This window comes from Scyliorhinus torazame, chromosome 11 (genome assembly GCF_047496885.1).
Source record: "Scyliorhinus torazame isolate Kashiwa2021f chromosome 11, sScyTor2.1, whole genome shotgun sequence".
Lineage (NCBI taxonomy): Eukaryota > Metazoa > Chordata > Chondrichthyes > Carcharhiniformes > Scyliorhinidae > Scyliorhinus > Scyliorhinus torazame.
This window is the reverse complement of record NC_092717.1, coordinates 27,676,177-27,691,915: the sequence shown is the minus strand read 5'-3', so window position 1 is coordinate 27,691,915 and position 15,739 is coordinate 27,676,177. Positions and strand designations below refer to the sequence as shown.

Here is a 15,739-nt window from a genome sequence, read left to right as displayed (position 1 = left end):
GCTCCATTCGCCGCCGTAATCGGCGGGCCCTTCGTCTAGTTCCGCGCTCGCTACGAGATCATGCAACGGTGCCACGCCCTCCTGTTATCCTTGATGTCGACTTTGTTGAGCTTCCTGCCACTCTGCCTCTTCCTCTGTTGCCCGTGGCCAGGCCCATTCCTCAGCCGGTGGATCCTGACCCACCCTTGAGGCGGTCAACCCGAATTCGTCGTCCACCTGAGAGACTTGACTTATGAGCCTGTTAGCACATTGGACTCACTGAATTGTTTTACAGTACTGTTAACGAGTTTCTTTTCTTGTCGTTCATTGTTCCAGAAGTTTTCTCTCGTCGTTTGTTGATTGCATTTGTTCTGCTATTGGTACAACCTCGTTGTTCTGTTGCACCTGACACCTTCCTCTGTATATAGTTTAGCCTCATATACATGTTGTAAATATTGCACACACATACTCAGATGCACTCAGTACACATTTCTATTTATTAGCATGTAGGCACATATCCTTCTGAAAGGGGGGATGTCATGATATCCACATCAGCATATCATGGTGCAATCACACACACACTGATGGACAGGTAGTTGGACCAACCAGCACACACATAACATCGCAGCCAATCACCAGTGAGAGCACACACACAATAAAACAGGGAACACCACAGTTCCCGCTCATTCTACCAGGAGATAGCTCAGAGCACAGAGCTCACAGCGCGCGCGCCACTCAGACATAGACCATGTGCTGAGTGCCTCACTAAGATAGTGCTAGGGCTGGGTCCACAGGTTAGCTGGTGAAGCACGTACCCAAGCCAGTAGTTAGTTGTTACCGTTGATTAGACAATAAAACAGAGTTGTACCATCTACAGCCGTGTTGGATCATTTGTGCATCAGAACATCTAACATGACAGCCACGACAGACATTACTGGAAGAGTTACTGGACGCAAGCATCCTGAAGGGAACTGTAGCGACAGGTTTTTTAAAAACTATTTGAACTTCAATAAACCTTTCCTTCGGGCAAAACATGCGAGGGGATTGGAAAACCTTCTTGACACAATTCTGTAAGGGCGGTGTTGCAATCAAATGCAATGCAGTTAAAGGCTGATTTCACAAGTTGTTGCCACATTAATTCACTCCGCCGGGTTAATCAGATAAGGAGAGGGTATCAAACTGTCACCACAGACTGCTCCTGTCACCCTTTAGTGGCTGACTCTAGGGCTGGGAGCTGGTTGCACAAAGCAGGACGTGTAAAGGTCGTTGGGAATCCCTCAGAAAGCAAATTTGAGAGCCTCGTGCGACCAGGTTGATTGAGGAGAGGAAGGCCTGAGGCATCAGGGCTTTGGATTCAGGGAGGAGGTGGTCGGCCTGAGCTCCTGCTCGAGCAGGCTCTGCTGTAACAGCCCGTCCTGGTACTCAATCCCCACAATCTCGCACTGTGACAGACACTCCTCCAGCATAATTCGCACCAGCCCCCAGTTGCCCACAGCGGGAAGATCCGATCGGCCCAGACGCTTCAGGTTCCTAAATTCTCCAGCCCGTCATAGGTCAGCGAGGAGACTCTGGCATCGACAGCTTCGAGTGGGACCTCTTTGTGCTTCAGGAAATCCCAGCTGAAGTTGCCCCTTCGATCTGCCCAGTACCGCTCCTCCTGGCCTGCAAACGCGTTTTTCCTCCGCAGGTTCCAATTTTGAAATGCAAGGTTCCAGTTGAAAAGGTTTTCAATGTTGTAAAAGCGTTGGTAAAGTTTCAGCAGCCACCGCTGTGCCCAGCGACCCTGCGCCAGCCTGGAGGGGGCAGAGTGCGCCCAACTACAGCCTGGCACCAGCAGCTGCTGGGCAGCAACCGTCCCCCGTGAAGCGATCCCTGTCGCTGCCGCCATCACGGCCGCAGTACCGCCAAGGCGCTATAGCGACAGGTATGACCGACTGGTAGAAAGGGCCGACACCGTACTGGACGCAATAATAAAAAAAATGGGAGGAGGACCTGGGGATTGAAATAGGGTGAGGTCTCTGGAGCGAAGCACTGCATAGGGTCAACTCCACCTCCACGTGCGCAAGGCTCAGCCTGACGCAACTAAAAGTGGTACATAGAGCCCACTTAACAAGAGCCCGTATGAGTAGGTTCTTCCCAGAGGTGGAGGACAGATGTGAACGGTGCCAAGGAGGCTCGGCCAACCACGCCCAAGTTCACGCCGGAGTGAAACATTCCGGTTTTCACTCCGGTGTCAGGACTTTGTCTCCCTTTGGGAGAATCGCGCCCCAGGTTTTTATTCTGGTCTTGCCCCAGACTTGCGGGGTACTGGACAGCCTTCTTCGAGGCAATGTCCAAAGTGGTGGGGATGAGGATGGAGCGATGCCCGAAGGTGGCGGTCTTCGGGGTTTCAGTCCAGCCAGATCTATTCCTGGGGAGGAGGGCGGACGCCCTTGCCTTTGCCTCCCTGATCGCCCGCCATAGAATCCTGTTCGGCTGATGGTCAGCAGCACCACCCAAAGCTGCAGACTGGCTGTCCGACCTCTCGGAATCTCTCCAAATGGAGAAAATCAAATTCGCCATCCGAGGGTCAGACGACGGCTTCCACAGAACGTGGGAGCCATTCACCCAATTGTTCCGGGACCTGTTTGTGGCCAACGAACAAACAGAAGAATAGTCAGGTAGCCAAGAAGCAGGGGAACGTAGCCAAGGCATGAGGGGGAGAAATAGACCGGGAGTGGCCGGGGGGGGGGGACAGCTAAACCTAAGAGGAAAGAAAGGCAAACCATAGGAGGGGGGAAGGGGATAGAGGGGGGGGGGGAGGGGAGGAAGAGGGAAGAGACAGGGAACAATACCCCCCCCCCTCCCCCCCCGCCCCCACAAACAGATGCCTACTTATGTGTTATAAATAATATTGCCAATTGCTGCTGTTGAGCTGGTGCATAATACCCGACCAGTTACTTTATTTTAGTTTTTATTTCTTTTTTATTATTATTATTTTTTTTGGTATGTTTGTGTGTGCCCTTCTCTTCTATATATATATATATATATATATATACCCATATATATATCTTATTCTGCGTACATAACGGTAAATATACCTTGTTCAAAAACCCAATAAAAAAACATTTATACAAAAAAAGAATTGGAAAGGATATATTCCATTTTAAAAGGACAAATGCTGCACAGAAAACAGTATCCATGTCTGCAGGCAGACAGCAGAATATACATCCCAAAGACTAATCTCAGATAGGAACAAAGCAGGGCCATGAGTTATGACAGGGTCAATTGAAATATTATGCGGGAGACCTGCACGGCCCGAATTCACTCCAGGAGAAACAATGGGATGTAAATCAGTTTTGGCCTGGCCAGACGAAATCGCACTATACTAATGGGAAAATGATTAAAGTTGTCCCCAACGTCCACTTGAGCCATTTGGGAGAGATCAGCGGTCTCCGGATACATTATGGAACCTTTTGTGGAGAAACTGATCAAATCAATTTCATCCTGCCAGCAATTAGCGGGCCTTTGTCCTGGAACTCACCTGTGGGAGGGGCCAGTCAGCTCCATTCAGGGGCACGATTCTCCGAGGCCGCGCCGGTTGGGAGAATCGCCGGCTGCGCCATCATATCGCGCGACGCTGGTCCGAAGCCGTCCCACCATTCTCCCAACCGGCGAGAACGGCCCCGTTGAGTTCTGCGCCGCGCCAGCCGGAGCCGAGACACTCACAACGGCGATTCTCCGGTACCCCCGCTATTCAATGGCCCGAATGGGCCAAGCGGCCACTCCGACACGACAGGTTCCCGCCGGCGCCGTCCACATCTGGTCGATGCCGGCAGGAACTGTGCGGGAACGCTGGGGGAGGGAGGGGGGTTCCTTCACCGGGGGGGGGGGGGGGGGGCCTTCGATGGGGTCTGGCCCGCGATCGGGGCCCACGATCGGCGGGCCGACCTCCCTAAAGGAGGACCTCCTTTCCTCCGCCGCCCCGCAAGATCCATCCGCCATCTTCTTGCAGGGCGCCCTCGGGGAGGACGGCAACCATGCATGCACGGGTGACTTCATTTACGCGATGCCGGCCGCATCATTTACGCGGCGCCGCTTTTTATGCAGCATCAAGGCCCAGTGCGCGTAAAATACGCGACCCCGCTGCCAGCCCCCGGGGGCGGGAGAATAGGGGGCTGGGAACGGGCTCCGACGCCAGAGTGAAACATTCCGGTTTTCACTCCGGTGTCGGGACTTTGTCTCCCTTTGGGATAATCGTGCCCCAGGTTTTTTCCCTTAAAAATACGGGACTCGGAGGCCCTCGCTCTCTTGCTTCGCTCTCTCTTCACTTGCTATGGGGCTTCTACCAGATTACAAGACAGGAGGTCACGAACACCAGACCATACAGAACAAGGCCAGGAGCCAGGCGGACCAGTCAGTTTTGAGGAAGAGCCAGAGACGTCCGTGCCGGTTTATCTATTCTTCCTGGGAACGGTGAGTATACTCCCTCAGACCACAGAAACTCCCAATTAGGTTAGATTGTTGAGGTTGGGGTGGGTGAGTGGATATATATATGTTTGTGTGTGCTTAAGTAAACTTGTGTAAAAGTAAGAAATTTCGATATGCCATTTAGTTTCTTGATTCCCATAGTATTTTTATAACCGGTGTTTGTGTGTTATAGTCTGACTTGTGGAGGGCTTAATTTTCTTGAATAAATTATTTAATTTTAAATCTACCATTGTGGTAGTCTCACCTTTCTTTCACTGTCCGCTCTGGTTGAGTCACAATAATTGCCAGAACATAATTCCGTAGTCGGGGACCCAAAGGGAATCCGAGCGCTTCGAACAAGCTCACTCTAGAGAGGCTACTGGTTAGGGATAAACAGTGGTCCCTCTTTCTCTCTCTCTTGTGACGTCGCACTACTGAGGCACTTCCGGGTGACATTTCAACATCAACAGGACAGAAACTCACACAGGCGTAGGTGGCAGTCAAGGTGACTGGCGCGCCATAAGAACAATCCCACTGGTTAGGTATAGACTCTCTTGCAAAGCTGTCCCAGTGCGACACTTCTGGGCTGTGATTTCAACACCTGTAGGAGAGACACACCCACAGTTATCTGTGACACCCAAGACCAGCCTGTTGTGGAGTAAAGGAAACCCTTTTACAGTATAGGTCAACAACTTGGCACAAAATCAGGGACTGAACCCCTCCTCGAATGTAGTTAAAAGTCTACCCCTCAAACAATCATAACTGCTGCCCCAGTGTCAACCTCCATCATCAAGGCTCTTCCGACTTCCGGGTGCGGCGATGACCAGCTGAGTCGCACGTTTCGGCAGCTCCCTGTGAAACGGACTTTTGGGCTCTTGATAGGAGCCCCAACGGCAATTTTAACGGCTGAAAACACCGTGCGGTAAACCAGAAGGGTGTTCCCCCTGGACACGGATGGAAAAAGGAGAGGAAAGTGGCCGGATTGCAGCGGATCCTTTGGAACAACGGCAAGGAAGGCAAGCAGAAACCAAGATGGCGTCGGAAGGTGGCAGTTTCATATGGGGCCCTGAACAACAAGAGTTTTTGAAACGCTGCGTGGAGGAGATAAAAAAGGAAATGAAGAAAGAGTTGTTGGCCCCGATACTACAGGCGATTGAAGGGCTGAAAGAGGAACAAAAGACCCAGGAGCAGGAGCTTCGGGTCGTGAAGGCGAAAGCAGCAGAGAATGAAAACGACATACAGGGCCTGGTGGTGAAGTCGGAGATACAGGAGGCACACCAGAAACGATCTGTGGAGAGGTTGGAGGCACTGGAAAATAACGCAAGGAGGAACAACTTGAGGATTCTTGGCCTTCCTGAAGGTGTGGAGGGGGCGGACGTCGGGGCATATGTGAGCACGATGCTGCACTCGTTAATGGGAGTGGAGGCCCCGACGGGTCCGTTGGAGGTGGAGGGAGCATACCGAGTTATGGTGCGAGGACCGAGAGCAGGAGAAGCTCCCAGAGCCATAGTGGTGAGATTTCTCCGTTTTAAGGATAGAGAAATGGTCCTTAGATGGGCGAAGAAAACTCGGTGTAGTAAATGGGAGAACGCGGTGATCCGCGTCTATCAAGATTGGAGTGCGGAGGTGGCGAGAAGGAGGGCGAGCTTTAATCGGGCCAAAGCGGTACTTCACAAAAAAAAGATAAAGTTTGGAATGCTGCAACCGGCAAGACTGTGGGTCACATATCAAGGGAGGCACCACTACTTTGAGACGGCGGATGAAGCGTGGACTTTTATTGTAGAAGAAAAATTGGAATGATTGGACTACGAAAATGAACGTTTGGACAAAGTGGTGGGACGAGTGGGGGGGGGGGGCGAAGAGGGATTGTATGATTAATCCTGCGGTATGGTAACTTTTCTTTCTCCCACAGGTGGTGATGGGGGGAGGTGGGGAGGGAGAGGAGATGGGGCGTTGGCCATGGGAGGCGGGGCCGAGGGAGAGGCGCGGGCTTGGTTCCCGCGCTATGATAATTATGGCGGGAATAGAGAAGCAGGAAGGAGGGGGCGCCGCACGGGGCGAGCCGTGATCACGGGGGGAAGCCGAGGTCAGCCAGAGTTTGCTGACTTCTGGGAGCAACATGGGGGGAGTAATTACGCTAGCGGGGGGTCTAGCGGGGGGGGGGGGGGGGAGGGGGGAATTACTGGGTTGCTGCTGCTGGGGAAAGGGGGGAGTGGGTGCGGGAAAGGATGGGCGGGGGGGCACCGTCTGGGAGAAATACAGCCGCGTGGGAACTGGGCGAGAAGCTGGAAAAAGATGATGGCTAACCGGCAAGGGGGGGGGTGGGAAGCCCCCCAACTCGGCTGATCACGTGGAACGTGAGGGGGCTTAACGGGCCGATAAAGAGGGCACGAGTACTCGCACACCTTAAGAAACTTAAAGCAGATGTGGTCATGTTACAGGAAACGCATCTGAAACTGATAGATCAGGTTAGGTTGCGCAAAGGATGGGTAGGGCAGGTGTTCCATTCGGGGCTGGATACGAAAAACAGGGGGGTGGCTATATTAGTGGGGAAGCGGGTAATGTTCGAGGCAAAGACTATAGTGGCGGATAACGGGGGCAGATACGTGATGGTGAGTGGCAAATTACAGGGAGAGATGGTGGTGTTGGTAAACGTGTATGCCCCGAATTGGGACGATGCCAATTTTATGAGGCGAATGCTAGGACGCATCCCAGACCTAGAGACCGGAAAGCTGATAATGGGGGGAGACTTTAACACGGTGTTGGAACCAAGGCTGGATAGGTCGAAGTCCAGGACTGGTAGGAGGCCGGCAGCAGCCAAGGTGCTGAAGGATTTTATGGAGCAGATGGGAGGGGTGGACCCGTGGAGATTCAGTAGACCTAGGAGTAAGGAGTTCTCGTTTTTCTCCTATGTCCATAAAGTCTATTCACGCATAGACTTTTTTGTGTTGGGTAGGGCATTGATCCCGAGGGTGAGGGGAACGGAATATACGGCTATAGCCATTTCGGATCATGCCCCACACTGGGTAGACTTGGAGATAGGGGAGGAAACAAGAGGGCGTCCACCCTGGAGAATGGATATGGGACTAATGGCGGATGAGGGGGTGTGCTTAAGGGTGAGGGGATGCATTGAAAAGTACTTGGAACTCAATGACAATGGGGAGGTTCAGGTGGGAGTGGTCTGGGAGGCGTTGAAGGCGGTGGTTAGGGGGGAGCTGATATCAATAAGGACACATAAAGGGAAGCAGGAGAGTAAGGAACGGGAGCGGTTGTTGCAAGAACTTTTGAGGGTGGACAGACAGTATGCGGAAGCACCGGAGGAGGGACTGTATAGGGAAAGGCAAAGGCTGCATGTGGAATTTGACTTGCTGACCACAGGCACTGCAGAGGCACAATGGAGGAAGGCGCAGGGTGTACAGTATGAATATGGAGAGAAGGCGAGCAGATTGCTGGCACACCAATTGAGGAAAAGGGGAGCAGCGAGGGAAATAGGGGGGGTGAGAGACGAAGATGGAGAGACGGAGCGGGGAGCGGAGAGAGTGAATGAAGTGTTTAAGACATTTTATAAAAAATTGTATGAAGCTCAACCCCCGGATGGGAGGGAGAGAATGATGGAGTTTTTGGATCGGCTGGAAATTCCCAAGGTGGAAGAGCAGGAAAGGATGGGATTGGGAGCACAGATCACGGTAGAAGAAGTGGTGAAAGGAATTAGGAACATGCAGACGGGAAAGGCCCCGGGACCGGACGGATTCCCAGTTGAATTTTACAGAAAATATTTGGACTTGCTCGCCCCGCTACTGACGAGGACCTTCAACGAGGCAAAGGAAAGGGGACAACTGCCCCCGACTATGTCAGAAGCAACGATATCGCTTCTTTTAAAGAAGGAAAAGGATCCGCTACAATGCGGGTCCTACAGACCAATCTCCCTCCTCAATGTAGATGCCAAGGTCTTGGCCAAGGTAATGGCAATGAGAATAGAGGAATGTGTCCCGGGGGTGGTTCATGAGGACCAAACTGGGTTTGTGAAGGGGAGACAGCTGAACACGAACATACGGAGGTTGTTAGGGGTAATGATGATGGCCCCACCAGAGGGTGAAACGGAGATAGTAGTGGCGATGGATGCCGAGAAAGCATTTGATAGAGTGGAGTGGGATTATCTGTGGGAGGTGTTGAGGAGATTTGGGTTCGGAGAGGGGTATGTTAGATGGGTGCAGCTGTTGTATAGGGCCCCAGTGGCGAGTGTGGTCACAAATGGACGGGGATCGGCATATTTTCGGCTCCATAGAGGGACAAGGCAGGGATGTCCTCTGTCCCCATTACTGTTTGCACTGGCGATTGAGCCCCTGGCGATAGCGCTGAGAGGTTCCAAGGGATGGAGGGGAATACTTAGGGGAGGAGAAGAACACCGGGTATCTTTATATGCGGATGATCTGCTACTATATGTGGCGGATCCAGCGGAGGGGATGCCAGAAATAATGCGGATACTTGGGGAGTTTGGGGATTTTTCAGGGTATAAATTGAATATGGGAAAGAGTGAGCTGTTTGTGGTGCATCCAGGGGAGCAGAGTAGAGAAATAGAAGACCTACCGTTGAGGAAGGTAACAAGAGACTTTCGTTACCTGGGGATCCAGATAGCTAAGAATTGGGGCACATTGCACAGGCTAAATTTGACGCGGTTGGTGGAACAGATGGAGGAAGATTTCAAGAGATGGGACATGGTAGCATTGTCAATGGCAGGGAGGGTGCAGGCAGTTAAGATGGTGGTCCTCCCGAGATTCCTTTTTGTGTTTCAGTGTCTCCCGGTGGTGATCACGAAGGCTTTTTTCAAAAGGATAGAAAAGAGTATTATGGGTTTTGTTTGGGCCGGGAAGACTCCGAGAGTGAGGAAGGGATTCTTACAGCGTAGTAGGGATAGGGGGGGGCTGGCACTACCGAGCCTAAGTGAGTATTATTGGGCCGCTAATATTTCAATGGTGAGTAAGTGGATGGGAGAGGAGGAAGGAGCGGCGTGGAAGAGATTAGAGAGGGCGTCCTGTAGGGGGACCAGCCTGCAGGCTATGGTGACAGCCCCATTGCCGTTCTCACCAAGGAACTATACCACGAGTCCGGTGGTGGTAGCTACACTGAAGATTTGGGGACAGTGGAGACGACATAGGGGAAAGACCGGAGCACTGGGGGGGTCCCCGATAAGAAACAACCATAGGTTTGCCCCGGGGGGAATGGATGGGGGATATGGAATGTGGCAAAGAGCAGGTATAACGCAATTGAAAGATCTATTTGTGGATGGGAAGTTTGCGAGTCTGGGAGCGCTGACCGAGAAATATGGGTTGCCCCAAGGGAATGCATTCAGGTACATGCAATTGAGGGCTTTTGCGAGGCAGCAGGTGAGGGAATTCCCGCAGCTCCCGACACAAGAGGTGCAGGACAGAGTCATCTCAAAGAAATGGGTGGGGGACGGTAAGGTGTCGGATATATATAGGGAAATGAGAGACGAAGGGGAGACTATGATGGACGAACTAAAAGGGAAATGGGAAGAAGAGCTAGGGGAGGAGATTGAGGAGGGGATGTGGGCAGATGCCCTAAACAGGGTAAACTCGTCGTCCTCGTGCGCCAGGCTAAGCCTGATTCAGTTTAAGGTATTACACAGGGCACATATGACTGGAACACGGCTCAGTAAATTTTTTGGGGTGGAGGATAGGTGTGCGAGGTGCTCGAGAAGCCCAGCGAATCATACCCATATGTTTTGGTCATGCCCGGCACTACAGGGGTTTTGGATGGGGGTGACAAAGGTGCTTTCAAAAGTAGTAGGAGTCCGGGTCGAACCAAGCTGGGGGTTGGCTATATTTGGGGTTGCACAAGAGCCGGGAGTGCAGGAGGCGAAAGAGGCCGATGTTTTGGCCTTTGCGTCCCTAGTAGCCCGGCGCAGAATATTGCTAATGTGGAAAGAAGCCAAGCCCCCGGGGGTGGAGACCTGGATAAATGATATGGCGGGGTTCATAAAGTTAGGGCGGATTAAGTTCGTCCTAAGGGGGTCGGCTCAAGGGTTTACTAGGCGGTGGCAACCGTTCGTCGAATATCTTGCGGAAAGATAGATAGGGGAGAACAAAGAAGGCAGCAGCAGCGGCCCAGGACTTGGGGGGGGGGGGGGGGGGGGGGGGGAGATGGGGGGCGGGGTGTGGCCTGAGACAAGGCAGTTGCCAATTAGGGCTAGTTTTTCTTTTTGTCATTTAATATTTATTTATTTGTTGGTGTTTTTGTTTAAATTTAAAAAAGGTCATTATTATCTGTATTGTTACAATGTTGTGTAAAGGATGCACAATGTACTGTGTTGGTTGACCAAAAATTTTCAATAAAATATTATTTAAAAAAAAAAATCAAGGCTCTTCCACTCACCTGTAGGATTTTAAAAAATTTTTTAGAAATATTTTTATTCAAAGTTTTACATATTTCCAACAAGCCCCCCCTTACAGAAAAAAGAAAAACAAAGAACACATAAATAAACATCTTACAACTTCATCACGAATTCCCCCAATATACAAACCCCCCCATTAAGCAATAATAAACACAGTAGAAAACACAAAGTACACCCCCCCCCCCCCCTCCTCCCACCCCCCTCTGGGTTGCTGCTGCTGCTGACCACCTCCTAACGCTCCGCTAGAAAGTCTAGGAACGGTTGCCACCACCTGAAGAACCCTTGCACAGACACTCTCAAGGCAAATTTTACCCTCTCCAGTTTAATGAACCCTGCCATGTCGCTGATCCAGGCTTCCACGCGCGGGGGCCTCGCATCCTTCCACCGTAGCAGAATCCTCCGCCGGGCTACCAGGGACGCAAAGGCCAGAATACCGGCATCTTTCGCCTCCTGCACTCCCGGCTCGTCCGATACCCCAAATAGTGCTAACCCCCAGCTCGGCTTAAACTGGGTGTTCACCACTTTAGACACTGTCCTCGCAATACGCTTCCAGAACCTATCCAGCGCCGGGCACGCCCAGAACATATGGGTATGATTTGCTGGGCTCCCCGAGCACCTCCCACACCTGTCTTCCACCCCAAAGAACCTGCTCAGCCTCGCCCCTGTCATATGCGCTCTGTGAAGAACCTTAAATGGTATCAGGCTAATCCTGGCGCAAGAGGAGGAAGAATTAACCCTACCCAGGGCGTCCGCCCATGTACCCTCGTCTATCTCCTCCCCAAGCTCCTCCTCCCATTTACCCTTTAGCTCCTCCACCGAAGTCTCCTCCTCCTCCTGCATCTCCTGGTAGATCGCCGAGACCCTGACCTCTGCAACCCACACTCCCGAGAGCACCCTATCCTGGATCCTACGTGCCGGAAGCAGCGGGAACACCCTCACCTGCCGTCTTACAAACGCCCTTACCTGCATATACCTGAAGGCATTTCCGGGGGAAGCCGCAATTTTTCCTCCAGCGCCCCAAGGCTCGCAAACGTCCCATCTAAAAACAGGTCCGTCCCCCCCATCCTTCTAATTCCTGTCCTGTGCCAGCTCAGGAACCCTCCATCCGTTCTCCCCAGGACAAACCGATGGTTCTCCCGGATCGGGTACCAAACCGAAGCCTCTACCTCCCCCCTGTGACGCCTCCACTGCCCCCAAATTTTCAAAGTTGCCGCCACCACCGGACTCGTGGTGTACCTAGTCGGCGGGAGCGGCAGCGGTGCTGTCACCAGTGCTCCCAGACTCATGCCCACACAGGACACCATCTCCAGCCTCTTCCATGCCGCCCCCCTCCCCCTCCATTACCCACTTGCGTATCATCGCCACTTTGGCAGCCCAGTAATACCCACACAGATTAGGTAACGCTAGCCCTCCTCTGTCCCTAGTCCATTCCAGAAACACCCTTCTCACCCTCGGGGTCTTTTTCGCAAACACGAATCCCATGATGCTCCTACTGACCCGCTTAAAAAAGGCCTTAGGGATCAGGATGGGGAGGCACTGGAATATAAAAAGGAACCTAGGGAACACCGTCATCTTCACCGACTGTACCCTACCCGCCAAGGAGGGTGGCAGCATAAGCCACCTTTTAAACTCCTCCCCCATCTGTTCCACCAGCTTCGTCAAGTTGAGCTTGTGTAGGGTCCCCCAGCTCCTGGCTACCTGGATCCCCAGATACCGAAAACTCCTTTCCGCCCTCTTCAGTGGAAGCTCGTCTATCCCCCTTCCCTGGTCCCCTGGGTGTACCACGAAGAGCTCACTCTTCCCCACGTTGAGCTTATACCCGGAAAAGTCCCCAAACTCCCAGAGGATCCGCATCACCTCCGGCATCCCCCCCACTGGGTCCGCCACATACAGTAACAGGTCATCGGCATACAACAAAACCCGGTGATCCTCCCCCCCCCCCCCCGGATCAGGCCCCTCCAGTTCCTGGACTCCCATAGAGCCATAGCCAAGGCTCAATTGCCAAAGCAAATAGCAAGGGGGATAGGGGGCACCCCTGCCTTGTCCCCCGGTACAGCCGAAAGTATTCCGACCTCCTCCGATTCGTGGCCACACTCGCCACCGGGGCTTCGTAAAGTAGCCTAACCCAACTAATGAACCCCTCCCCGAACCCAAACCGCCTCAACACTTCCCAGAGGTACCCCCACTCCACCCTATCAAAGGCCTTCTCCGCGTCCAACGCCGCCACTATCACCGCCTCCCCCTCCAATGTAGGCATCATGATTACATTAAGGAGCCTCCGCACATTGATAATCAGCTGCCTTCCCTTAACAAAACCCATCTGGTCTTCGTGAATCACCCCTGGGACACAGTCCTCAATTCTGGTAGCCAACACGGTAATGGGTCCTTGTCCCGCTTCAAGATCAGCGAGATCAGCGCCCTGGACATCGTCGGGGTTGGCCCCCCCCCCCCCCCTCCTCCCTCGCCTCATTGAAAGTCCTCACTATTAGAGGGCCCAGCAGGTCCATGTACTTCCGGTAAAAGTCCACCGGGAATCCATCTGGCCCCGGTGCCTTCCCCGCCTACATACTCCCCAGCCCCTTAGTCAGCTCCTCCAGCACTACCGGTGCCCCAAGCCCAGCCACCTGCTCCTCCTCCACCCTCGGGAACATCAGTCGATCCAAAAATCGACGCATCCCCCCCTCCTCTGTCGGGGGCTCAGACCTATACAGCCCCTCATAAAAGTCTCTAAATACCCCATTTATTCCCACCGCACTCCGCACCGTGGGCGCGATTCTCCAACCCCCCCCCCGTCGGGCTAGCGTGAATCTCGCCCCCGCCGTGTCCCGAATTCTCCGCTACCAGAGAATTGGCGGGGGCGGGAATCGCGCCGTGCCGGTCGGCGGGCTCCCCCCGGCGATTCTCCGGCCCGCGATGGGCCGAATTCCCGCCGCTGTCAACCCTCGCCAGCCGGCGTGGATTGAGCCACCTACCTTACCGGCGGGAGCAGACGGCGCGGGCGGGCTCCGGGGTCCTGGGGGGTGCGCGGGGCGATCTGGTCCCGGGGGGGTGACCCCACAGTGGCCTGGCCCGCGATCGGGGCCCACCGATCGGCGGGCGGGCCTGTGCCGTGGGGGCACTCTTTTTCTTCCGCCTTCGCCATGGTCTTCACTATGGCTGAGGCTGAAGAGACCCCCTCCACTGTGCACGCGCGGGGATGCCGTGAGCGGCCGCTGACGCTCCCACGCATGTGTCGCCCGGCGAAGTCCTTTTGGCGCCGGCTGGCATGGCGCCAAAGGCCTTTCCCGCCAACTGGCGGGGCAGAAATCACTCTGGCGCGGGCCTAGCCCCTCAAGGTGAGGGCTTGGCCCCTAAAGGTGCGGAGAATTCCGCACCTTTGGGGCGGCGCAACGCCGGAGTGGTTCCCGCCACTCCATTACGCCGGATTCCCCCGCCGCACCGGGTAGGGGAGAATCCCGGCCCGTGTTCCCCCCTTTATCCCAATCTCCCTCGCTGCCTCCCACTTCTGAAGCTGGTGTGCCAACATCCGGCTAGCCTTCTCCCCGTACTCATACACCGCCCCTTGCGCTTTCCTCCACTGCACCTCTGCCTTCTTGGTGGTCAACAGGTCGAACTCGGCCTGGAGGCTTCGTCGCTCCTTGAGTAGTCCCTCCTCGGGGACCTCTGCATACCTCCTATCCACCCTTAAAATCTCCCCCACCAATCTCTCCTTCTCTCTCCTCTCCTTCTCCTCCTTGTAGGCCCCAGTGGAGATTAGCTCTCCCCTAATCACCGCCGTCAGCGCCTCCCAGACCACCCCCACCTGCACCTCCCCATTATCGTTAGCCTCTAGATAGCTTTCCATACACCCCCGGATCCGCCCGCTCACCTCCTCATCCGCCAGCAAGCCCACATCCAGGCGCCACAGCGGGCGCTGGTCCCTCTCCTCCCCTAGCTCCAGCTCCACCCAATGCGGGGCATGATCTGAGATGGCTATGGCCAAATACTCCATGCCCTCCACCCTCGGAATTAGTGCCCTACTCATAATGAAGAAGTCTATCTGGGAGTAGACTTTATGGACGTGGGAAAAAAAAGAAAATTCCCTGGCCCCCGGCCTGACAAAACTCCATGGGTCCACTCCTCCCATCTGGTCCATAAACCCCCTCAGCACCTTGGCCGCCGCCGGGCTCTTACCTGTCCTGGGCCTGGAGCGGCCCAATGCTGGATCCAGTACCGTGTTAAAGTCCCCCCCCCCCCTCCATTATCAAGCTCCCTGCCTCCAGGTCCGGAATCCAGCCCAACATGCACCGCATAAATCCAGCATCGTCCCAATCCAGCATCGTCCCCCCTAGCTGCGTTGCTCCCCCCATAGCACTCCCGTAAGTCAGCTGACTTCTGCTGACCCCGGCCACTCCCGCCACTCCATCGACTCCCCAGTGTGGTAGTCTCCCCCCCCTCCCTGTCCATCAGCGGGCGCTCCTCTCCAACACCGCCCTTCCCCCCCGGCCCTGCCCCCTTCCTTCCCTAGCGCGGGAAAAAGCCCACGCTTTCCATCAGACCGGCCCCGCCCTCTCTGGCACATCTCCCTTTTGCTGTCTAATCCCAGCTCCCCCACCTCAGGCCTCCCATCTCCCCTCCCCCCAACGGGGCCCCGTCCTTCCAACCACCGACACCCACACTCTCACAAAACCCCCCCTTCGAACCAATTCACCCTACCCCACCCAGCACCCAAGGAAACAATACAGAACAGAACACCCCCCAACATCCCCCAAAGCACAGTAACCACAGTAGCCTCCCGCGACCTCCCCTCACAACCGACCCTCAGTCCGTGTCCAACTTTTCGGCCTGAATAAAGGTCCACGCCTCCTCCAGCGTCTCAAAGTAACTGTGCCGGTCCTTAAACGTGACCCACAGTTGCGC

The 15,739-nt window shown here is 54.3% G+C and overlaps 1 pseudogene; it reads right to left on the bottom strand.

The window, feature by feature from the left end:
* Window positions 1-1,301: 1,301 nt before the first annotated feature.
* Window positions 1,302-1,867, bottom strand: LOC140386088 (distal membrane-arm assembly complex protein 2-like; annotated as a pseudogene).
* Between the last annotated feature and the right edge of the window lie 13,872 nt (window positions 1,868-15,739).